At 38.3% G+C, this 25,587-nt stretch overlaps 1 long non-coding RNA gene across 1 annotated transcript in view; it reads right to left on the bottom strand.

Moving 5' to 3' along the window:
* Positions 1 to 17,689, bottom strand: part of LOC134155784 (uncharacterized) — an 87,916-nt gene extending 70,227 nt beyond the window's left edge. Inside the window, exons 1-2 of the long non-coding RNA XR_009961724.1 lie at positions 17,455 to 17,689; positions 14,467 to 14,557 (exon numbers count right to left, since the gene is read on the bottom strand). This is a non-coding gene — a long non-coding RNA (uncharacterized LOC134155784). The remainder of the gene's footprint in view (positions 1 to 14,466; positions 14,558 to 17,454) is intronic.
* Between the last annotated feature and the right edge of the window lie 7,898 nt (positions 17,690 to 25,587).

Genomic DNA, 25,587 nt, shown 5'->3' with positions numbered 1-25,587 from the left:
GAATTAGGAAGGGAATTCAGGACTGGGTATGTTTTAAAACCATTATATCCAACTGTATTTGTATCCCTCAACAACAACAACAAAAATAAAATCCTGCACCAAGCGTGGAGCTTGTATTTTTATTTAACCTATATCCTCCCTGTTAGTGCAGCTGCTTGCTATCATCTCTCTGAATCTGAGGACAATACATGCGTTATAGGAATGCTTTGTCCAGTTCTAATAGAAATTTACAATAACCAACAGATATTTATTTAAAAAAAGGGAAAAAAAAAGAGAGAAGGAAAAAGATTAAAAGGCTTAATTACACCACAACTATGCAACATGATGTGCTTAAGCAGTGACAGCAGAGATTCCTTTTCTCAGAAAAGATCAGATATGAGAAAGTACTGAAGCATTAGCAGAGCCCACCTGTGCATTAGACCACACTAATGTAAGTTTGGAGGGTTGGTTTATCTATTTATTTATTTATTTTGCACAGGGTAGGGAATGGTGAGAATTTAAAGGATAGCTCTAGCCACCTCATGATACCTTTCTAGTATAAAAATTCATTAGCATTCCACAAATAACAAACCTTTTAAGTCAAACTGAATGCACTGGTTGAGTTTGACTTTCTGAGATTTCTGACTCCTCCTCTTCTCATCCAGCACTTCAAAGGAATGCCTCTCTCTTCTATTAAAAGTCTGCATCTTGTAAAAATTCACCACACCCTAGGAATTCCCCTCTTGGAATACACTATTCAGGCATCTTATTTTTAGAGAAAACATTTCCAAAACAACCACAGCTGGAACATGATTGATCAGAGAAGAGGAGAGTGTGTGTTGGTAATCGTATTTTATTCTACTCCATAAGACACAAAAATTTACACAAAATAATTTTTCCACAATCCAGAGAGAGAAGCCACCTAGAAGTCTGGTAACTCTTTTCTAGCCCAGCATGATACAGCTCTAGAGTGAAGAAACACACAAGTAAACAGACCAGAATTGGCATCAGAACACTGTTGTGTAATGCAAGGCAAACAGGGTGGTTATGCATTCAAAGGTCATTATTTGACAAGTTTTGGGACAGTCTTCCAGTAGAAACAGCAGAAGGCAAACCCCAACCTGACTGAAATGTGGAATCAGATAGACTTACAAATTGGTTTTATATCCAAATACTGCTTGAGACAGCAACTACAGACTTGATGATCCAGTGAAATGCTAAAGCAAACGGTGCTGCTATTACAGAGCTTCTTCACACTGAGGGCATAAAGAAAACCATTGCCATGTTTTGCCCATGCAAATAAAACTCAAACAGGGATCTGGGGTAAATCAATTCCAAATTCCCTTATATCTGGTAAGTTACAGAGTCTAGGCCAAAATAAGGAAGGCAGCATCTTGAGCAGTTTTCCAAATTAACTTTCTTATTTCATTTCCACGAAGGTTAATTCTCTTGAATCACTGTTAAGGAAACACGAAAGGATAACAAATATATAAATGTTGCTTCCTTTCTTCTTTCTAAGCAGGAAAATTTGAGATTTTTTTTTCAGCCAAGTTTTAAAAGTATCAATAAGATACAGTTACATATTAAAAAAAAAAAAAAAAATGGAGTAGTGCCAGCTTTTACTTCTTCTCTTATTGTGGTTTCACAGAGCAAACAGAATGGAGAGATATGGAACATGAAGTCATCACAAGTAGGCTCTTTTTGTTCCCACTGTTCTATACAAGTGGCTTATAGTCCAGAGTTATAGTATCAGAGTTCTGCAGTCATTTCAACTGGTACATGTACTGACATGTGGATTAAGCTGAGCAGGCTATGTCCTTGAGGCTCACAGACACTGCAGTAGTCAACAATGCACCTGACAGAATTAGAAAGTACCAAAGCAACTGCAATTAATAAATAAGTAAGGACTCAGAGATTTTGAAGTAGGAATGGATATTAAGCATGACTTTCTGTTCAGTGCAAGACACGAGTAGTACTCCTGTGCAAAGTAGTACCTTCTGCAAACTGTAGTCCTTAACTGGGCAACACTAAGTGGTATAAATACGACATATTTCCCATCCAGGGCCAGAGATGACAGAATAACAAAACTCTGATGTCAAGGCCATCCTTCCAGATCATATTCAAATGTATAGTCACCACCAATTTTTAGTGACCTATTAAGCCACTATAACAGAATGTAGGCTTTAATTTAGCAATTTCCACCCAAAGCTCTCAGTTTTTGCAGAAACAGGAATACATTTAAATAAAATATTCCTTGGTAGGAGGAGGGGAGAGGAAGAAGGGGAGGGGGAAGCAGAATGTGGACGCAACATTTAAGTAGAAAAAATAGAGCCTGGAAGTTGAATTTACCTCTCTTTACGGCCACTACCATTAAATCTACTGGAGTACACTTTTTCTCGTTAATAGACAAATAATGCATATACAAGCTTATACATCAAAGTGAATGTAAGTGCATCAGACATGCTGGAACCTACTGAACATGAGCTTAAATATTAGCAAATTAATAGGTTCACCACATAATATATGAGCATTATTCAACAGATGCCAGTATGGACTGAGCAGTGAGGATAGTTGATGCTGTATGTGATCTCACTCCAATTCCTACTCTGCTGTTAGAATCAGAAGTGCCATACAATGAAATCTAAATTAACTTCTCACTGGCTTTTCCTCTCAGGCATTTTAGGAGACAGTTGAGTGTTAAAGACACCTGATGGCCTCAGGTCTACTGATAAAAATGACAATGAGAATTTACAGTATCATTAGGTATGAAATGAGCAACCAGGTAATCAATGCTCTGTAAGGACACAGAGTAATATCTGCTGCCTTCCAAATGCTGTACCTTCACCTTCAGAGCAAAAAGAGCCCCATCCAGCTCAATTCTGCAGCTATTCAGATTTATTTTTTTTTTTCCCTGAAATCCCTGGATTCATAAAAAGGAAAGAGCAAGGTAGTGTCCCTATCCAGCCTCTTCCTGACTAGAGATATGAAAAGAACAGAAAACTACCTAGCACAATCACATTCTTTTATGACTTTTGTTGAAGCCTTAGATTCCAGCTCTCCTCAGCCCAAACTGCCATACATCTATGAAAGCATCTGGCCAAGACATATACACAACAACTAAGGATATCCTCTACCAGGCCAGGTACCACACAGGCTTTGCAACATGCATCTCTATGTGCCTATACCATGTCCATCGTTATGATATCTGAACATCTGTACTTACTGAAATGCTGCTTATTCATCAATCAAGAGTGTATTCATCGCTATGACTGCATAACCATAGCACACATCAAGCCCTTGTATACAGTAGATACTCTGTTCACTTGTCTCCTTTCACACAAACAAAAAAACAAAGCAAAACGAAACAAAAAACCCCACAACACACACACAAAAAAAAAAAAAAACAAAAAACAAAAAACAGAGACCAAGATGCCAGTTGTTAGTCACCTGCATCACAAAAAGTCTCAATATTAGGCTTAACTCCATTGCACTGATTCACAGCATAAAGGTATTTGCAGAGCCTCCTCATGCTGTTTCCTCAGATAAAAGGAAAAGGCTTCCATCTACAGTTCATTAAACACAATTTTATCTCTGTATCTTCCACATTAGAAATAAACAGCAGCTTGGATTATCATGTTTATTTATTTTTAAAGGATCACATTTTTGTCATCATTGACAGATAAAGCCTCCAAATGAAGAATGCCCCAATTTTTTTTAAATATGCTTGCCTCTGAGTAACTCTGCATAAGAGGGAGATAACACCCTGTGCGCACACACATATGGGGGAGATGGGGGGGAAGACATCCTTTGTCTTCCAATGCAAACTGCACACAGTGCTAAGAGCATTTCAGTAAAAAACATTGTTTGCATTGCTGCCATTTGAGTTCAGACTCACTCTAACTTTCAATCACATCACCTGCACTTTTCCAAAGCAGATTCAAAGGTCTAAAAGAGCAGCTAGAAAACAGAGAGGGACATTCATTTACTTATTTATTTATTAAAAGGGCATTTTTCCCAGATTTCAACTAAACCTCATCCACTCTTGTCACTCTGGGCAGACAGTTGAAAGCAATATTAGAGGAGGTAATTGCATAGATCACTCAACAGCTTTTGTCCCCTTGCCACTGAAACTTACAGTAAAATGGGCACAAGAAAACATTGTACTGGATTAAAGACAGGTCTTTTTCTCCAGTTGCTTGCTGCTTACCAGCTGTTGTGTTCAATGGCAAGGACAGAAGCTCTAGTGGTATCTTTAGGGGAAATCTAGCCTCACACACTGTCGCCTTTTTTTTTATCCCTTCTCTCCAGGCTTAAAACAGATTGCTCTTTGTTTCTAAAGTAAAACTTTGCTAAAAAGTATTCTATCTTGTCATCTACCATTAAGTCATTAATCACGTGTGCAGAGTACTTTACTAGCTATGAATTTTTAGGATTTTGAATTTACAAGAACACCATCGCTAACTTCTCAGATTGAGAAACATTTTTCTCAACCCTTTGATCTTATTCAGAGTAACTCATGAAAAGACTCAGAGTAGCTGCTTAAACAAACACAGTACAGGGAACAGACAAATTTTATTAACATTTCATTGTAAATCACGGGCAGCAGCCCACACACTGATAAAAACAGATACTGCACTGTCAAATTAAAACTGTACCTGTTATGAGTATGTCAGAACAGTTGCAAGAAAGCTCCAAGTGTACCATGTGACAGAATTACAGCTGCCAAAGTACAGTGAGATTGAGCACATATTGAAGGGCACTGAACAGAAATGCAACAATAGAATTAAAGAGTCAAAAAGAGAAACTGTTTGGTGTCAGAACATATATCATCAACACCATCTTTAAGACGGGAGTCATCACTCAGGTTTTGGCAGCAACAAGCTGGAAATGGATTCTGTTTCCACAATAGTACGTTTTATCTTCACTTTCTGACCTAATTCAGAAGCATTATAAAGCCCAGTGTTGAGACTGGTGCTGGAATTTTTAAGCCAAGTCTTGTTGTTTTAATCATGCAGTGGTTTAATAGGACCATTACAAAGAGCAGAACAACATCAGCTCCGTTGCAGTCTTTGCAACACATTAATGCATGAGAAAAAATTCAAAGCCAGCTCTTTTACAGGTGTATGTTTAAATACCTTTTCCACCTGAAATTTACACAGAAGATCATATTTCTGGAGAGTTCAAACAACTAAAATTCTGTGATCAATGAACATATTACAAGTTGCTGCTCACCTAAGAAACTATAGGCTTAACTTTTCAGGAGGAAAAAGAGTCATTTTGAAATAATTACTCTACCATTGTTAGATAATTCTATTTGTCTGCTTTTTAAGGAGAGAGTACTTTAAATTCCAGCTGAAAACTGGAGAACAGGCTATTAAAATTATCATCTCAATTTTTAAAACTATAGTTTAAAAATGCCCAGACTTGAGGTTCATATTTTTACTGAAGTTTCTGAAGATACTAATCAAAGGCATATAAGAAGTTATATGGCCCTTTTTTTAGTAAATAAATTGCTACCTGCACTGGATCAAGGCAGAACCTAAAGTGAATATATAAAATGTTTATTAATTTTGTAGACATTTTAATACAAGTTTCTGATCCACACTTTGTGGTTAGGTACATATCTCATTAACTGAATAAAATCTTAATCCCAAAGAACTGTGAAATTCTGAAACCACTTACAACAAAATTTGGGTGTGAACTGCCCTAGAGACAACCAACTTCTTTGTTTTCCTTTCACTCTCATTTTTATGTGAAACTAATTTTCACTCTTTTAGACTTGAACAGATACCTGAATTCCAAACTTTTCTAAGCAGGTGGCTCCGAGTCAGCTTCTTGTGTGTAAACATGTGGCCACAACCCCAAAAACTTTAAGAAAGCAAACTCCCTCCCCTCTATTTCCCCACCCATTCTCACTCCCACCGCTGTACTACAGGTTGCCATGCTGTTTGCTGTGTTACACAGCAACATAGTGGGTGGAAATTTAATCTGGCTTCCCCACCAAAACCTGTATCATGTGCCTGTGAGCTACACACCTCCTCTTCCCAAAGCAACACCCCACTGGGGCCTCTGGGAAAATACTAGAATTCCTGAGCATTTGCCTTTGTTTAGAGTGGAAACAAGTGATTAACTCTCTTACTGCTAATGGAAGTTAAGAGCAGTGGTGACACCACTTTCAGCAAGGTTTAGCACACCTGAGAACACCTCCTTTTACAGAAGAAAACATGCAAATTTTAAAGAAGCCTTCTTTAAGCTTAATGGCACTGAAGCCTGTGAGGCAAGGCTGAATTCACAGAACAGTGAAGGGACCTTACTCATCTAGTTTTTATGTTAGGAGGTTCCCTGCAAAATTCAGGTCCTAGAAGCCCACAACACTGGCATATAAAAATACATGCTTATCATCCAGGCTACCATTGAGTAGATATCCTCACATTAGCTTTATAAAAGGTCGCTGGAAATATATAGCTGCATTAACTCATTGAGAGACATATTTATATTACCTCGTAGTCCCACCCTCAATTCATGACAGGCCAATATTGCGATTACAGACAGGCATAAACACTTCACATCCCAATGGATGAAGGCTTAATCTAGGAGAGGCTGCACATGCCTTTTTTTATTCCCTTTTTTGGCTGTTAGTAGTGGCTATGTCAGGGCACCCAATAAGTGGCTTACACGCCTCACATGAAATTGCAGTTAAGATCTGATATTTCAGACGAAGACATTGAATGTTAAGCCTGAAGCTTGTTCTGCTAACAACTAAAGATAAACAGTACAAGACAACATTCAACTGCGAGAGCTGCTCTTACTTCAGATACCACCACATCTCTGCTTAGAGATGGGTGAACTAGCTCCACGACACCAACCTGAGAAGCAAAACAAAGAATAGGATTCCCAGAAGTCTGCAGCTGCAAAAAAGTAGGTTAGAGTTGCATGGCCAATTTGCATACCAAGTTACCACAACTGTACATGGTGAAACCAAACAGTCTGTCAGCTGTGGATTTGCATATGTAATTAGCAAGGTTAAATAGAAAGACACATGTAAGTTTTACCCATAAGAGGTTTTGCATGTGTACACATACACAGTGCAGAAAATTTGGTCTTGAAAGTGTCCTGGTAGAATAACACATAAACTAAGAGCTCCAGGATACCGAGAGTGTGGGCAAAAGGCCAGAACCTCCTGAGTTGTAATCTCATCTGTGCAACTGAATCACTGTGGTTTTAGGCAAGTAATTAAACTTTCCACTTAGTTTTCTTCTTGTGTTACATACAGCCCAGTATTTTCCCCTGTAGGTATAAGAACGGTAAATAAAACACGTGTAAGAGCTAATACTTTACTGCCTGACCTTTGCATTTTAAAGCGTCAAGAACAATAATTTCATTACATTACTCAATTGTAGATTTCTTCTATCCTCCCACAGACATACAGTGACAACTGGAGAGGATACTGTGGATTTATGAAACCTATGGTACAAGGCACTATACAAAAACAATGGAAATCAGTGATTTCAGTGATTTAAAGATCATGCTTCATACTAAAAATTAGTGCCTCAGGACAGTTTTGCTGTTACATTAGTTTGATACAATAGAGATTCTGCTACCTCCAGTAGCAGCACATATTTTGTAAACATCTAGTAACACCCAAGAAAGGGACTGTAATCTACTGCTTACCCAGTGAGATGAATTATCATTTTACATCATTTTTCCTAAAACATGAACATATGCATCAAATAAAGCAGCTGTTATAAGTGCTTTTATTATTAACACACACACACACACACACACACACACACACACCCCAAATAACCTTAAAATAAGCTGTAAAACTACCATAAACAGAAACCCGGTTTCAGAGAATGGAAGTCTCTCAGATACAGTGTGCTTTCTTGGCCCTTACAAAACAAAGTCCCATAGTTAAGCTTAACCCTTCTTGAACTATGTCAGTTAAAAACAATTGGCGTAAAAAGGAAAAACAGACTTTCTACAGCAAGTAGAACAACTTAACTTGTATCCTATTTTACAGTGACTTATACACAATCATTAGTATGCAATTTACAGCTCTCAATACAACTCTTACCTTTTTTTTTTTTTACCCGTATTTGCTCTGCACACTGCACAGAAGTCACCAAGTTCAACCTTTTCAAGGGTAGTCTTATCTGAAAGACTGGGTGAGATGGCTACGGCTGAAAGCTCACAAGAAGTGAGAACTCATGCAAGTTAGTGTAAGTCCTTTCCTTGTCACAGAACTGTAAACCGTAATGCCTCATAACAATCCCTTCCTTTCACCTGTGAACCAACATGAAACCTCTGTCCTTGAATCTGACCCAAATAAAAATCTCCTCCACTCAGGAAGTGAGAAATATGATGTGAATTACCACTGTACACCAAAGGGAAATGTTCCTATTTAAAGTTTATTGTGTCCATTACTTCTATAGAGCATGAATGTTTCCAGCAAATACCTGTAAGAATGCCAGCACTTTTGTATTGCCTGCAATTAGCTTATCTCCAATTATATAAACAGGTACATGATGACAGTCTTCGGTAATAGAGGTATTATGGGGAAAATAAGGGTTGCTTTACTTTGAGTATAGGTCTTAGTAGAAAACAGATTAAAGCTTATGTGGATATACAAAATAATAGATAGGCTAATTCTATTGTCTGCCTCTCCTAAATTATTTTATTATATGGAACATATTAATTATAATGAAAAAGAACCCCTGACTCTGTTGGCTTCTAATGAAAATTCCTTTGTATGATCACGGCAGGATTTCCCACCATTTTCTCTTTCTGATGAAATTAACTCCCTATGGTTGGTCACTAGGATAAGCTCATTTTAGCCAATCAGCTTGGGAGCTGCCATTTACCTCACAAAGGGAGAAAAAGGTATCTGCTGTCATAGCAACGAGTGGCTTTGCTCTGATCATCTTTGGATCCTTTAGCATAATGAAAAACACTGGCTTGCTTTTTAGATGATTAATCTTTTCCCCTGTGAACCTACTTGAATACATTAGCAAAACAAGTATGAAAAATTTGTTTATCCCAAGACAATCATTAGAAAATTACCTGCAAGAGTAATTCTCATTAGGGCAGAGTCTGTGAATAGCAGACCATATGGTGAATGAAAGAGTCAAGAAGCAATAAAATCTCAAAGCTGCAACAGGTTGCAAACTTTATTAGGTTTCAAACTGAAAGTTTAAATCAGTTAAACAACAAAAGTTGTGAATAAACTGTTTTCTTACTAAAATTCCAGATAGGTTATGACAGGAAGATTCAACAGATTATACAAGCAGGCCTGCAAATCCTTACCTGCTCAAAAAGTCCCTTTGCATATGGCCAGTCACAATAATTCTAGAGGGAATGATCCCAACCATATCCAGTCACTCTGGCAAACCTTATCAACTTTGATGGTGCTAAGCTTACAGCTGAAATGATAGAACTGGATTCTTATCTTACACTAGCATGAATTCAGGTATTACTACTTTGATATTTAAATTGAATTATATATAAAATTAAAATTACAATTTTTTAAAACTTTTGAGAACCAAAGCCAGAAGAAAATGTAAGAGCAACTTAAAAATTCATATTACACTGACTGAGTTTCTTGGTATTCAGAAATTTCTTATTTTAGCTATGTAAATGATGAGTAGAAAAGTGAGATCATTGGAAGTATTGAACTAGTTTAATTATCTTATACCCACCACAAGTCCTGGTAGAACCTACTTGGAATTCATACTATGTAGAGCTAAAATGACTCTTCCAATTTCAAGAAACCATTAGAAAAAGAAGGAGAAAGAAATAAAAATTTCTACAAGATATCTTCAGCTTGGTTTTGAGAGCAAAAACTGACATGATTCTGTGGAGCCTGCAACAGTACGCTGCAGCAGGGCCTTTGTACCAAAGGTCATGGCTCTAAACGTTCCTGTGTAAGCACATGGATTTCTCACCTTAGCAAAAACTTCTCTTCCAAAGAAGAACTGGATTCTGTTTGGCTATCTCTGTAGTCACAAATCTAAAAAAGCCAATGGTCTTCCTCTTACATTTAGAAATAGAGAATTCCCTGTTAAGAGCGGTCAATCAGTAGTCTCCTCTGTTATCGCAGAGTCTTTATCACAGAGAACTAAAATGCTTTTATTCTCACTCTTTTTAAAGTACCTGTAATGTTGTAGCATTCTGAAATAGAAGAGTACTAAGTCCAATTGCAGGTAAGCCAGTCCAACCATTTAACATCACTCCCATCATTCATTGTCTTCCAGGCCCAAGGTTACATGATAACAACAGAAGTGTAAGAGGCTATCCCCCTCTGTAGCACATTCATTTGAACCTAACAAAACCAGATTGATTTCAAATTGATGCTTCATAACTAGCCAGTTGTATCAAGCACTATGAAGTTCTACCAGTAGTTATTAATGGTTTGCTAGTTAGAGTTTCCATCCTGACTACCATCAGTGGTCCAACTTGGCCTCCAATCGGGAGACTTGGAGACACACCATACATAATGCCATTGTCTCCTCTGAGAACACACGCAGAACTAGTCTCGCGCCCCGCCTATACCACCCAAGGAGACTTTTTGTTGTGCTTTTTGCAACCAGATTTGCCTATCCCACATTGGCCTTTTTAGTCATCAGCGCGTTTGTAGTAAGTGTGGGTAAAGCCCTTCTCAAATCTTCGTTCATGAAGTCAAGCCATGATGATGATGATAAGTTGAGTTTCAGAGACATATGATATTGGGTTTGGGATTTTTTTATTTTTGCCTTCACTGGTGAACACTTACCCTATTAAGACTATGTCTCCTCCCTCAGATGGATTTCTAAGAGCTATCAGAGACACTACCTAGGTAAGAAAGCACAGACTATTGGTGTTCTAGAAAGGTTCACCTTCTTGGAAGATGGTGATGATTCCTGGCTCTAAAGACTGAATTTGCACTTCTAGGATCAAGTATATATTTACTGTTCTAATAAGAAACACTTAATTTTCTCTCTGCCAGAGCACAGGAGTTTCTGCAACACTGGTTCCTGATGAGAAACACTTCCCTATAGCTACAGACATATCAGCAGGTTCCTAGTGGAGAAAATTAAATGGATCTAATTTTAAAAGGCTGTGATGACAATGTGCAATTTCTAAACTTTAATTCCCCACCCCCAAGTTGCTTTTTTACCCTTGCATGAACTCAGATCAAGTTCATCAGTTTTTCAAATGCCTTCTTCTCAACAGAAAGCTGTCCCTTTCAAATAAAACTTATTGGATTTCCCAGGTTCTGGTTTTCCTCTATTTATTTATACCCTCAAATAGAAGCTGGAACAAGGATGAGATTTCCCACTGTGAGTGAATCTAGGAAAAAAAAGAAAACTCCCTAGCTATCTAGAGCATTGGTTGTTACAGACTTAGATTTTGATTTTAAGAAAGTCTTACAAAGTCCACTCATTTTCATCTCTCTTCAGGCTATTCTATGGAAGTACCCTCAGATTAATCAGAAAAATAAGTGTCCAAATATTGAGGAAAAACAGCAGAAGAACATTTGCTGCATTTCCAAATTCTTGGGGGGTATTTGTTTCTGCTGAGATTTGAGCTTCACTTTGTAACTACCTTCTTCTATGGATGACCTTAAATCTTTTACCATTTCGTATGAAGTTTTAGTTGAAAGTTTACAGGGAACAGCATCCAAACTGAACCTCCTTGATCTAAGATCTAGTTGGTAAGCAGGCCAAATCTTCTTCCAGGTACATCAAGATCAAAATAAACATGATTAGCATATCCCAAAATCCATTTTATTAAGGCAAGCCTTAAGTATTTAGCATGTAAATTTTTCCAGGGCCCTTGATGGAACATTACCATCAACACCAACCACTGAAAGCAAAGCAATAACAGATGCAGTAGCATCTCCAAGGTGACTTCAGGTTTCCATTTCTATAAGGTAATTAATCCTCACTTTGTGTGTGTGTTCTATTATCTTTCCTCCTTTACTACCTACAGTTACATGGTAAAACAACTGGGAGTTTTAGCCCTCTCATATTATTAACAGTAGAGGAATGCACAAATTTAAAAGCACACATCCTTTAAAACGTTTATTCATGGTCATTTCTTACATTCCTACTGTGTTAATTTAGCACTGAGAAGCAAATTCAGTGGGTTTGATTAAGAGCTTTTTCTACACCTTTAATCTACTTAATACCAATCAGGAGATGTGAAAAATGTTCTTTAAAAATTAAAACTCCTTAGATCCATGTTGTGGATGGTAACTATGTAATTAAAAGGAACAAATTTAAAATCTGACAACAATTGGTGCATCTCCAGCATTTAAAATGATTCAATTATTAATAATTCATGCTCAAAACCCCATATGTGGGCAATGAAGCAGGAGAGATGAAAACGAAGTCTGATCCATGACTAACCTTACATCTGTACAGAGCCTGACTAAACAGAGTTACAGCAGCATGTTTTCTACAACATTTACCCAAATACAGTAAGAAACTGTCACGCGATATGTATTTGCAGTGACACTCAACAGTTAGCATTTCTAATATACAAGAATCCAGATATGCATATAGTTCCATATGAAGTCAAATTGAATCAGAGTACGGAGTGGGCTAGATGCTTCAAAGATTTTAATTACATATGAGTTAAAGCCAAATTTGCTTTAAAAATATCAGAGTATCCAGTCCAACCATTATGATTTTGGGGCTGGTTCAAGCAAAAAGTCAGGAAGGTTCTCTCTAGTATTGTATGGTCAAACTTTTAATGACAGTCATTCTTCTGAGATGCTAGGCTACATTTAGAATACTAATTAGATGACTCATGTTGTCTTTTAGCTCACTTAGCCCATCCAGCAATGTATTCTGAATGTTATTAGATCTGCTCCCATGAATTTAGTCTGAACTAGAAATTTACACAAGCAACTCACCACACCATACATGTCTCTGTATCAATTCAGCCCAAAATTCAAACCTCGTGAGAGTTCATCTGTTAACATACAACAATTACTTAATCCTAGATCTAGGTTTTTACTTCTTCCTCCCCCCCTTTTTTGTTTTTTTTTTTATTACCTTTTTTCTTCTTTTAATGTCAGCTTTCCTTTCATAGCTGGCATATTTGCTACTGCAATAAGCTGCATACAAAAACAACGGCAATGACATGTCTGAGTTAGCTGCAAAGCCATTTTTCAAGCCCAAGCCAATGAAGTTGCACATCATTTGCTAATGTCCTCAAGACAAGAAGCTCCAAGAGAAGACTGAGGGACACAGAAGAGGTAGAATTGCTAACTCATAATAACAACTATAATGATTTGTAATACTACCATATTACTGCAGGTACCTGTCAGAAGAGAAGGTGTAGTCTAGGAGACCTCCCAGTATAGAAATAAGCACACAATATTCTTAGAAATACAACATCCTAAAAGGCATACGGAAGGGTAAGGCTAGAGCATACCCATAATTTTACCACTAAAACACAGAATCATAGAATAGTTAGGGTTGGAAAGCACTTCAAGATCATCTAGTTCCAATGTGCATTAAAAGATATTACGTTAGTGTTTTAAACATGCTCAACAATTTAAAAAAAGAGTGTCATAAATAGTTTTGTTTACTCCTACAACCTTTTTGATGTCCTGGTTCCAATCACTGTTCCATATGTGGAGGGATGAGAGAAGAGACATGTTTATTCTGTGGCTGATTTATTACAAAATCAAGACCATTCAGCACCTAATTCCACCCCTCCTTAAATACATTGTTGCTGTTCTCTCTTGCACAATTTACCACCACATGTAAAGGTCATGTCCACTGGTAAAGTAATTCATATGGTTATCCAAATCCTATCCAAGCTATAAATTAATGTGACATAAACTGCCTGCAGCATTTCTTCTATTTCTAGTGTTATACACAGGCAAGTCTAGCCTGGTGTAGTGATAATTAAAGTAAAAACTGCATACATCTCCCCCAAGAACACACGCCAAACAGGAAACCAATTAGTTCCAGGATGATACCTGCTGAGGGAGACACAGCAATGATCTCTAGCAAATGCTGACTTTGGGCTTTCAATGTAAAATGTAAGTACACTTTACTTCACGATTGCCCCCTGTATCACAATCACAGAGAGAGAAGTGCCAAAGGAGGGAAAAAAATATACAAAATTTCATCAGAATCCTGATGTTCCTGATTTTACATAAAGCAACCAGAAAAGCTGCAGGCTGGTCTCCTAATGCTCTGAAAATTAAGATTTGCATAAAACACAGGCAAACATACTGTTTTCCAGAACATGCTGTTTTCTTAAACATCTGTTAAATTTCTTAAAAAGCCTGTGGTGGAACATGATGCATGCTCTGCAAATGGGCTTTACTTTTTGCAGCCAGAATGAGCTTATTTATTTTGAAACCACAGACTGATCAATGTTGTCCTCAAGAATAGTCGAAGGAGATTAAACCTTATTGGATATTTTTCTTTTGTGATATAGCTTTGATTAGTAAACTAATACCATAAATGAACTGGAACAATTCACCCTGCAGACTGCACTGGAAATGTGTTAATACACACTTGCTGAAGATTCAACCCACAGCAAAGTAGTCTCCTCAGAAACTGCTCCAGATGGTCTGAAATACAATGGAAACAGTCACTGAGAAAACCTAGCTTCATAGAGGTGCTGGGAAAGGTGGTGAAAGATGAGGACTTTGCCCCAAAAATTAACTGTCTGAAGAGGGACTGCTCAAGTGTGTTACACTGTACAAGTAGTTTCAGGAGCCCAAGGTAGACCTGGAAAGAAGAATCTATACTAAAGAAGCTAAAAGAAATTTCAGAGCCTGAGATTTGTCATCTATCCCCAAATTATTATTTCCTTCACTGGGACTCTGCAGATTAAATAGCATCCTCAGTGCAATTTAACATGTGAGAACATAGTTTACCCAATGTGGCTCAAACTCTGCTCTAAGCCTGAACATTTACAACACCTGCTAACAGTCGCCTGTTCTCACACACTTTTAGAACATCTTTCATTTTTGATTTGCATTACAAACAGCTACTTTCTGCTGTCCTCTCTCTCCTCCAAAGTCTTTCATAAAACCTGTCGACTGATTTATTCAAGCACTTATCTTTTAACTTGCTGTCACTAGACAGGTGCACACTTGCAACAGCTCTTGTAGCTGAGCCCATTTAACAGCTCTTGTAGGGGCCCATCCTTGCAAGACATTGAGCTGTACAGAAGTTAGTGCCCTAAATACACATTGAAAGCAATGATTTAGGGCTCTCTGTCTCACAGGCAGCACTCAGTGCCTTAGGCATCAGTTTCTTCCCTGTTAAGAAGATTGTAAAAGGACCATCCCATCTAACTATTTAATGTTATTTTAATAGGCTACATTACATGAACTTGATACAGTAGTGGTTATCCAAGTCTAAAGCTCCATTTGCTCCAAAGACTTCAATCACAGAAGTAGGTAAAATTAAATCCATATAACCCAACAGGTAAGAGAGTTGGACACCGTCAGTGTCCAGGCCAGGGTGATCTTGTTTGCATATTCCAAATTCACTTGACCACACCTGCACTCAGATTTTTTTTTATTGACATTTTACTGTCAAGAGACTGGAGATGAAGGGAGAATAAAAATGAAGAGCAAATTCAGAGGGAAATTTATTTATTTATTTCAAGTCACCAAGACAGTAAAGAAAATCCTACAGTTAATTCACATAAAGGAAGAAGGTTGCAGAACAGTTCTCTGGCTGCCACTCTACACTACTCTATCACAGGCTGGCCTTTTATAGGAGATGAATTTTGACACTCTGGGGTAGCAGGTAGGACAATAGCCATAGATTACGCAGCCACATACAAACTTCATTACTTAGGATATAGCAGAAGCTAATAAAGATGTGTTCACAGAGATCAGTCCAGCCGCAGGTGAATCATAGAAGATCTCAGATATATCTACACACAGTCCCTCTTCTGTGCAAAAACCAAGTGCATTGCAAAGAAGAAAACACCTTAATAGAATATGGAAGGAAAGTTTAAGCAGTTTCAGTCCATCTCCAGGGTGCCTTCAGATAGTTCTCCTACTGAAAATTATCCAGATCTCTGCATGTGAACTCTGTGCTAATGCTTTTTGGGAGATGACAGAAGTCTTTATGAGAAGGAAACTGAATGCAGTCTCAATAGTTTCAAAGACAGAAGATTATGTTGTGAGCTTTATAATGCTTCCTTCAAATTCCAGCCCAATATCATACAGCTGAATGTATGTCCTACATGTACAGCCCAACAACTTGGTTAAAATATCCAGGCTAAATTAAAAATCTTTATGTAGTGAAACATTTACTATAATTTTCAGGAGAAGTTACAAGATCACACCCAAACATACACAATGCACACAGCATAACCAACATTATGGGTAAAATTAACCATTAGCTCCTGTAATGTAAATTCTGTTGAATTCAAACAGCAAGACTGTCTGCATAAAACCTGAAATCCTGAAGTATTATGAAACCTCAATAAAGCTTGTGAGTATAATTTTTTAAACCTAAAACATTAAGTCTAATCACATCAAAACAAAACAAAACAAAGGATTCAAGTAACTTGAGTGGGAAGAAATTCAAACCAGCAATAAGTTCTTTTTTTTTTTTCATTCATGTGGAATCACAACTACCTTCTCACTTTTTTATTTCTTGACTGATATATCAGAAAAACATCTGCTCATCTAGTTAGGCTGCTATTAAACATCTAATGCCCTCTATAATGTGTGTTGAAATGCCTTGTTTTCAAGCATTCTCATAACTTAGAGCATATTAGATGCTTCACTTTTGGGTCTTATTCAGCAGGATGTAGTCATACCTCAAGCAAGGATACTTTTTTTAAAAGAAAACCATAAGCAACCAATTCTACCTCTTGCTATGAGCCACGAAGCCGTCAGCAGATGATTCTGAGTTAGAACTAACAGACAACCCTCTCTGTGGAAGACCATCAGGTAGTTCTGTGGCTGAGTGCGTTTATGTTTTACGCATGGTGTATGTGTTTGAACCTGCTAGCAGGCCAGACAAGGGGCAGCTCTGGGCTTATTATCCAGCTGCTTTTCAAGGCCTCAGGTTCAGAATGTGCCATCAAGCTTTGGTCAAATCAGACTGTACTGGCACACACCACGGTCAGCTTTGGGAAACAGCTGAGTACCCAGGGTAAGGTAATTTTTCAGGCGTCCTAAGGACTAGCACTTTTGAATGGAGGGGACCATGAGGTTTGACGTCTTTGTTGCTTGCTTCAGGGCTGAAAGGAGGTTCCCAACCCCGTCATTTCATTTATGGATAATGACACCCAGCATTTAGGACCAGATGTTTTTAAACATATCCTATGCTGAAAAGATGAAGGCTATTAATTTAATGAGACTCAAACCTCACATAAATCCTGCAACGACAAGCATGATGGAAACTAGCTTCTTATAAGTGACCAGATATATCAGTGCCATGCCACAGGAGGTTAGCTATATCAAAGGCCGAAACACACAGGAATAACAACTACCTGGACTAGCCGCAAAGAAATCCACAGCAGATTGTGCCGTGTGATGATTTCATTCCATCATTCTGAGGATTAAGTGAGGACAGGCCTCTGAACCAGACCTGAGGCCCCAGTCATGGCCTGCAGGGAGGGTGGCCTGGCTACCAGTGGGGTTTCCCTTCCTCCAGGGAGCATGTATGCCCTGGTCCCAAGGAAGCTTTTTCACAACAGATGCCTTACTGCAAAACTATATAGGATTCATCCAAAATCTGGAAATTCCCTGTCAGAGGGAGGGGCTGCTTTAGGCCAGAGCAAGAAGCTGGGGGCTGCTTCTACGTCAGGGCCAAGCCACAGCAGTGCCCACAGATGCCCATTCCTGCCCCACAAGTGCCTTCCATCCCCTTCCTTTCCTCCTCACAGCATTGCCACAAAACTGGATTTATTTCAGCTTGCTATTTAAGGAACAGAGTTTCAAGAAGAGGGGCTCTTGTTCAGTCATTTCCTCAGAGCAGGGCTTCCTCTCTTCCTAGCCTTGATTGACATTGGATCTGTTTCAGACCATACAGAGTGAAACCTATGAGCCTCCAGCCTCAGGGCCAGATTTATAGGCAGAAAGAGAATTCTGTGATCTTTTTCCATGTATTTGTTGTTACAGTTGAAATAGGCCTCTTATTCTCAATCTGGAGACACTTTTATTGTTCACCTTTTCTCGTATGTCCTTAGGCACAAGGAGTCACAGCAGAGTAAGCCAGGCCCAGGACTCAGTGCAAAGTATCACTCACACTGTGAAAGCTTTCTCTTCTCTGGATTCCCACAGTAAGGACAGACAGAAGTATCTTCATTGGTATAAATCAGTCAGGCACCAACAGCTAAAGAGTTGTATCAGCTTTTTTTATAACCCAGTTTTAGTAAGTGTTTCAGAAAAAAAAAAAAAACACAGTTTTAAAAATTTCCCACATCAAACAAAAGATAAAACACAGGTAGACAATAAATCTTCTAGAAAAAGTCACAAATTCACCAGCACATAACTCCTACCCGTTACAGTGATTTCCTTTATTTTAAATGGATTTCAAATTCAACAAGACACACAGTAAAGCTGTCCTTGCTCTTTGGTAAGATACTTTCCATTTGGTTAATTACCTTTACTGCTCCTGAATATGGGGAGATTTTGTTGTTCTGTATTACTTCAAGAAGTTGGATCTCACTCTGGCCAGCTACCATGCAAGACACTTTTTCATCTTGAAAACACAAGTGAACATTTACTAGCCAAAAAGCTATGACAGTCACAATTTACTAACAGTAACTAGGCTGAAATAACAATGATGCAAACAAATCCTTTTTACTCTGCACTGGAAAGGGTTAAGGATGCTCAAATCATAGAATCATAGAATAGTTAGGGTTGGAAAGGACCTTAAGATCATCTAGTTCCAATCCCCCTGCCATGGGCAGGAACACCTCACACTAAACCATGTCACCCAAAGCTCTGTCCAACCTGGCCTTGAACACTGCCAGGGATGGAGCATTCACAACATCCTCGGGCAACCCATTGCACTGCCTCACCACCCTTACAGTAATGAATTTCTTCCTCATATCCAATCTAAACTTCCCCTGTTTAAGTTTTAACCTGTTACCCCTTGTCCTATCACTACAGCCCCTAAAGGATAGTCCCTCCCCAGAATCCTTATAGGCCCCCTTCAGATACTGGAAGGCTGCTATGAGGTCTCCACGCAGCCTTCTCTTCTCCAGGCTCAACAGCCCCAACTTCCTCAGCCTGTCTTCATATGGGAGGTGCTCCAGTCCCCTGATCATCCTCGTGGCCCTCCTCTGGAATTGGTCCAACAGCTCCATGTCCTTTTTATGTTGAGGACACCAGAACTGCACACAATACTCCAAGTGAGGTCTCACAAGAGCAGAGTAGAGGGGCAGGATCACCTCCTTCAACCTGCTGGTCACACTCGTTTTGAGGCAGCCCAGGATACAGTTGGCTTTCTGGGCTGCGAGTGCACGCTGCCGGCTCATGCTAAGTTTCTCATTGACCAACACCCCCAAGTCCTTCTCCACAGGGCTCCTCTGAATCTCTTCTTTGCCCAACCTGTAGCTGTGCCTGGGATTGCTCTGACCCAGGTGTAGGACCTTGCACTTGGCATGGTTAAACTTCATAAGGTTGGCATCTGCCCACCTCACAAGCACATCGAGGTCCCTCTGGATGGCATTCCTTCCCTCCAGCGTATCAACCGAACCACACAGCTTGGTGTCATCGGCAAACTTGCTGAGGACACACTCAATCCCACTGTCCATGTCAGTGACAAAGATGTTGAACAAGACTGGTCCCAACGCTGATCCCTGATGGACACCACTTATTACCGGTCTCCAGCTGCACATTGAGCCACTGACCACAACTCTTTGCGTGCGGTCAGTCAGCCAGTTCTTTATCCACCAAGTGGTCCACCTATCAGATTGATGTCTCTCCAATTTAGAGACAAGGATGTAATAGAAAGTTACAGCTCTGCTGAGGGGTACTAGCTGCTTAAACTGTGATGGCAGATAGCTGTTTCACAACTGAATATTTACTATATCTAAATTTTCCCTTTGAAGATACTTTTGTGATTAATTTGCTTTTTATCCAACTGTTAAACAAATTAACATTATTATGAGGTACGGAAGAACAAGGTTCATTATATTTCAAGCCTTCTGAAAACAAGTATCAGAAGGGTAAAGATGTGGGAGTGAGTTTCCTTGACTATTTAGTGTTCTTTTAACCTTAGCTCTATTACGTCAGATCAGAAAAAGAATTAATTACTTTCACAACAAGACTATTTATTGTTTGCAAGACACAAATTTAGAACTGTGGGAGATTTTAAAACTAGAGTTGTATTGAAGGGAAAAATCAAAACAAAAATATTATCTTCAGAAAGGGGGCAGAAAGAAATAAATTGAGACAGTTTCATGAAAAGAGAATGGCAGAGTGAAGTAACCCCTCTATGAATCTTCCCCACTCTCAAGAGCTAGTTCTGTTCCAAGTGAAACCTCTAGGTGTGACAATATTGCTTCCATTGAAATAAAAGGAAAAATTCCAAATGCCACCACCTGGGATGGAACTTGGTCCTGAGAAAATTCTTTAGCCTCAGCTAAATAAGTACGGTCTAGATCCTACTCAGCCAATAGCACTTTGCCCTTCAGTTCCTACGCACCTCAGAACAGGTTCCTGCTTTAGATTCTTTCACTGCCATTTTCCCTGCTCTGGCCTCCTGAGAATTTTTCATTTTGAGACCATTAAGAGCACGAATACGTTCGAAGATTTTTTTTTTTTTTTTAAGAGGCAAAGTAGTCTTTTCAAAACAGGGAGGAAAAAAAAACAGGTGGAGAGAGGACAATAAAAAAAAGTCCTTCCTTTTTTTAAAGAATGTATCCCTGCTCTGCGTGGTAAAGGAGAGAGCTAAGCTGGCTTTACTAATTTGTCCAAAGTGCTTGAAGATCCTCCAATGGGTTTTTACAAGAAACCAAGTGATACTACTGCATTATTTTGCTCTGCTTCACTTAGCAGACTTTATGACAAGATTCTCAGGGAGCTCTTGCGGAGTGCAAAAAGGTAACTTTAACTGAGCTGTCTGAGAGCCTGACATTAACTTTTCCAAACAGGCTTTGCTTTATGTTCAGGGCAGGGGTTTATTAATTGGTTGAATGAATCAGCCAGCACACTGAGGTATTACAAATACAATCACTTATCTCTTTACATTCAGTCTGGACATCTAAGTGCCTTAACTTCCATGCTTTTACCTCCAGCAGCTTAAAAGGGGACTAGCCTGCATTGCTGAGCTTGTTTTTCTCCCTGAAGCCTGCAAGCCACATCATGCCAGAATGTGGAACTCCTCTTAGATATCAAAACTTTCAGACAGCTAAGTTCCTAAAGCAAACACTACCAAAGAATATGATGGCCCACACACCTTTAGGGCACTTATATTACAGACATCAGTACTTGTCAGAAAGGTTTAAGATGGGATAAAATAAACAGGTATAGAGTTATTGTCCGTAATTATCCTATGTATTTTCCCCTTTTCCATCCCCTGTGGCTTTTTTTTTTTTTTTTTAACACAGAACCAGAAAAACATGAACTATCAGTAAGTCTAAGATCACAGTTGGACAAAATCATCACAGCAAGCCTCACATCAGAGCCAACTGGGGCTTGCATGGAGACCACCCACCACAAAAACCTGCAGACCTCACCAGTGCAAACTAGACCAGTCCCTGGTTTCCTGGAAAGTTCATGAACGGAAATAGTTTCAAAGCCTAACTTAGGCAGACTACCTTGTACAGACACTGGTATCACCTCCCTACATTAGCCATTATGGAGTTATGACCCAGCCATCCCTGAATGGCACATACTACAGTACAATCTCCACAGAAGGTCCTGTGGAGCCTGAATACTGCCCACAGTGATTCTGAGAGTATCAGACAGGTCTCCCAACACACAGACAGAAAATCAGATATTTCTACTCCTAGGCAATGGGAACATTTAATTTCAACAAATTTCATCATTCTGCACAGTAAGTACCAGAACCCTCTTTTTCTTTTTGGATTTCTCAAGGAAGACAGCTATAAATATTGGATACAATCACTATCTTGTCACCTCCTTATCTTTTTTCTCATCAGTTCCATTCCATTACTTCATTTCAATGCCTAATATAGAATATAAGGAGAACGTAATGACAAGAAATACCATATATATTAACAGATAAATAAGCCTCACAAAGCCAGTCTCCTATGAACACTGTTGCAAATGCTAGCTACACAAACAAGTTGGACAGCTGTACCTGAAACCCTAATAAATCCATTTAAAATAATGTAATGTTTGGATCATTTTTTTCAAGCAGAGTCCTTAATCACTGTACAACTTTATTATTCATTAATGTGCGCCGGGTATGTGCAAAATAATTATTCTTCAGGTCTTGGATTTATGCACTGGATACAATAAGTAAAAAAAAAGAAAAAAGAAAACATACAAGTGTGAATTGTTCCACTGCTCAATTCAAATTCCTGGAAATATTGAGTGAGAATGATTTTGTAATTTGGGATTACTTTCTGATGAGTCCCACAGTGACTTTGCCTGATTGTAGCACACTCCAAACCAATGCAAATAGAAAAGAGTATCGGAACACTTTTATATAATATAGTATTTTTGTTGTAAAATAGAATCCTGGTGAATTTTACATCTCTATTGTTCTTACACATGCTCCAATATATATACATCATACACTCAGAATATGTAAGATACACTGACATTGTGTCTTAGTGAAAGCCATTTACTGGATGCAGCAAAGGACCAGAAAGAAGAACCAACCGATCAAGTGTTTGTCATGATAGACAGTCAAAGAATTTGTGTATCAGATATTTTTCTGCTAACAGCACAGCAAGTCATCTGGATATATGATATATTAGATGAAACAGTACAAAAGTGCTCCAAGTTACTGATTGTGTTTGCCTTATCAGCATGGCCTTAAATACTCTCTGAAGTAATCATAAACTGTCCTTTCAATAGACACAAACGTTCCTTGGAACTGGGAGTAACTCACTCTCCAGTTAATTGATATGAATGTATGGATAGTTCATTTCAAGAATATGAACTTTTTGGCTGTAAATGTTTTTTTCTCAAAGGAAAGTTGACAACAAAAGTATTAATGTAAAGATTTATTCAATAATTCAAGATTTATTTAATTAATTCAATAATTCTTCTACCTATTAAAAAGGAAGCTTCTATACTTAAGGATTTGCATCAAATTCTTCTTGTGAGTGCACAGCTATGTTATCAAGCACCCCTGGTACAGATTCTTTATCATGCAGCTATACCAAAACAATCAATAAAACTCCAGAGGCTCCCACACCGTACTTCAACAATGTCAAGGTTTCATCCCAGATAACCATTCCTAAGCTCTCACTAGTGTAACTGAAATACTTGTGCTATCTGTCATCTTTTTTGCTACATGAAAATATATGATAACAACTAAACAGTTCTTCTCAGGAAGAGCAGAGATTTTAGCTTTCAGTCTACAGCTGTTGTCCAAAGAATAATATTATCATAAATGTTTACAGCCTGAAACCTGACATTAGAGTGGTAATGCTGAAGATTTGTTTTGGTGAGTTAACTGTGACACTGGCACGGAAGGTAAGGGTATAGATTTCCTTACAATGTTTTAACAGCAACTGATGCAATCAAGTAAATAATGTTGAGATTTTCTTTGGGAAAGGAAAATTCAAACAGCAGGAAGTATGAGGCACACCACTACAGGCAGGAGATTATAGTGGAAGATTCCACTTAAACAAATCAAACAAGAGAGCATCAAGTTCAAGAACAAGAAAAGTACTGCCTAAAAAAAAAAAAAAAAAAAAAAAACCACCACACACAAAAAAGTTTTCTCTCGATTTCATCATGACTGAAGTTTCAGGCTGCTGTTTAATTTTCTGCATTTGAAAACAAAGCAACATTTCAAGAAATATTGGCATCTGTTTCTGGAATAATTCATGCAGAGATTTCTTTGAAATTTAAGTGGAGTTTCCTAAAACATGTACAGGTGTGAGGAGCCCAGTCACTTCAGGATTAGCTGTTCCTCAGAAACCTTAGCAATGATATGAAATTTGAAGCTGCTCTTGAACTTTTCTACTAATTCAGTAATTACTGCTGTGCCTGAAATTGGCCTCTTTCCTGTAATTACTCAGCATGTATTTTCAATCAAAGAGGTTAACACCTGAATTTAGACTCCAGTTAACACCCAAGGTGGACTTTTTGTTTAAAGCTTAATAAATTAGGGACTTTTCCCAGCATAGTATTTCACTAACCCACACAGACAAACACACAAGTACACACTCCAGATGTCTGAAGATCTGGAACAGAGCATGGTCAAGCTATGATCAACTCACCAGATTTGTGCAATATAGGGATTACACATATCACCTGGGGTCAAGAAGCTTGCATGTGAACACACAGGAACATCTCTTGCTTTCTCTCCAACTACTATGAAGGCTTTACTATGATGCAATTTAAGAGAGGTGGCACTTTGCTCAGTTTCAGCCCTAAGAAATACATATTTGAAAAAAATTTACACATTTGCACAACTGGAAACCACACTTTTTAAAAGTCTGTCTTCAAACTTACATGAAGGTGTGCAGTCCTCCTTAAAAAAAAAAAAAAAAAGAAACAAACAAAACCAACCAACCAACCAAAACCCAGACAAGAAGCACATTGTTTTAACCACCTGTCTTAAAATGAGGGTCCTGATAGAGATGGACAGGGGCAGGGGCAAAGAGCAGGAGAAGTGAACAAGGTTGTGCTAGATCTGTGCTAGTAAAAAAAAAAAAAAAAAAAAAAAACAACAAACAAATTATTAGCTCTTAGGATAAAGGAGTGTAATAATATACAGAGGATTGTGCTCTTCCAACTGTCATTCTCAGCAAAACCCTGTGACCCCAGTTCTTTCCCTAAAGCATCTCCGTAATGAATTCTAGACAGCTAATCTTGAAACGTTTAAGGAAGTAAAACTAGCAGGCCTTTTGCTTGAGAAATGACTGAATTAACAACTAACGATGGTCAAATTGCCTGTGTGTTCTCTGCTGAATTATACTGTTGCAAAAACTTGATTGCAAAGACATGTCATTGTGAAGTACAAGGCTCTTCACAGCAGCAATAAAAAAATAAAATAAAATAAAAAATGATGTTGCTTGTAAGGCTGCCACCTTTGGCTCAGGAAATCTTTGAGTCCAAAACTGCTAGAGCTGAAAGAATTTCTGGAGCAGCATTGCCATATGCTTGAATTGTTCTGATGCACCTTCCCAAGCACCTTCCATTGACCACTGTTAGATGCAGAACACATATCTTGATAGACCTTTGCTCTAACCTGCTATGGCCGTTTTCATGTTCTCATATGTCCTCTGTTGAGTTTTTTTATTATTTTCCTTTAAAAGTATGTCAGTTTCCATGGAAATAATTATGCCATTGACATGTATGAGTTATACTCACTATGTTTACCAGCTCACATTTAGACACAAAGAAAAAAAATAATCTTATCACAGTATAAAAATATTTTCACTTTTAACCCAGTAATCAAGATAGTCCTTTTCAGATAAACAGGAGCCTTGAGAGCCAGACTGTGAATGCTTCTTTCTTAC

The sequence above is a fragment of the Pezoporus occidentalis genome, unplaced genomic scaffold (genome assembly GCF_034315485.1).
Source record: "Pezoporus occidentalis ecotype Australia unplaced genomic scaffold, CSIRO_AGI_Poc_V1 ctg8, whole genome shotgun sequence".
NCBI classification, from domain to species: domain Eukaryota; kingdom Metazoa; phylum Chordata; class Aves; order Psittaciformes; family Psittacidae; genus Pezoporus; species Pezoporus occidentalis.
This window is presented reverse-complemented; position numbering and strand designations above follow the sequence as displayed.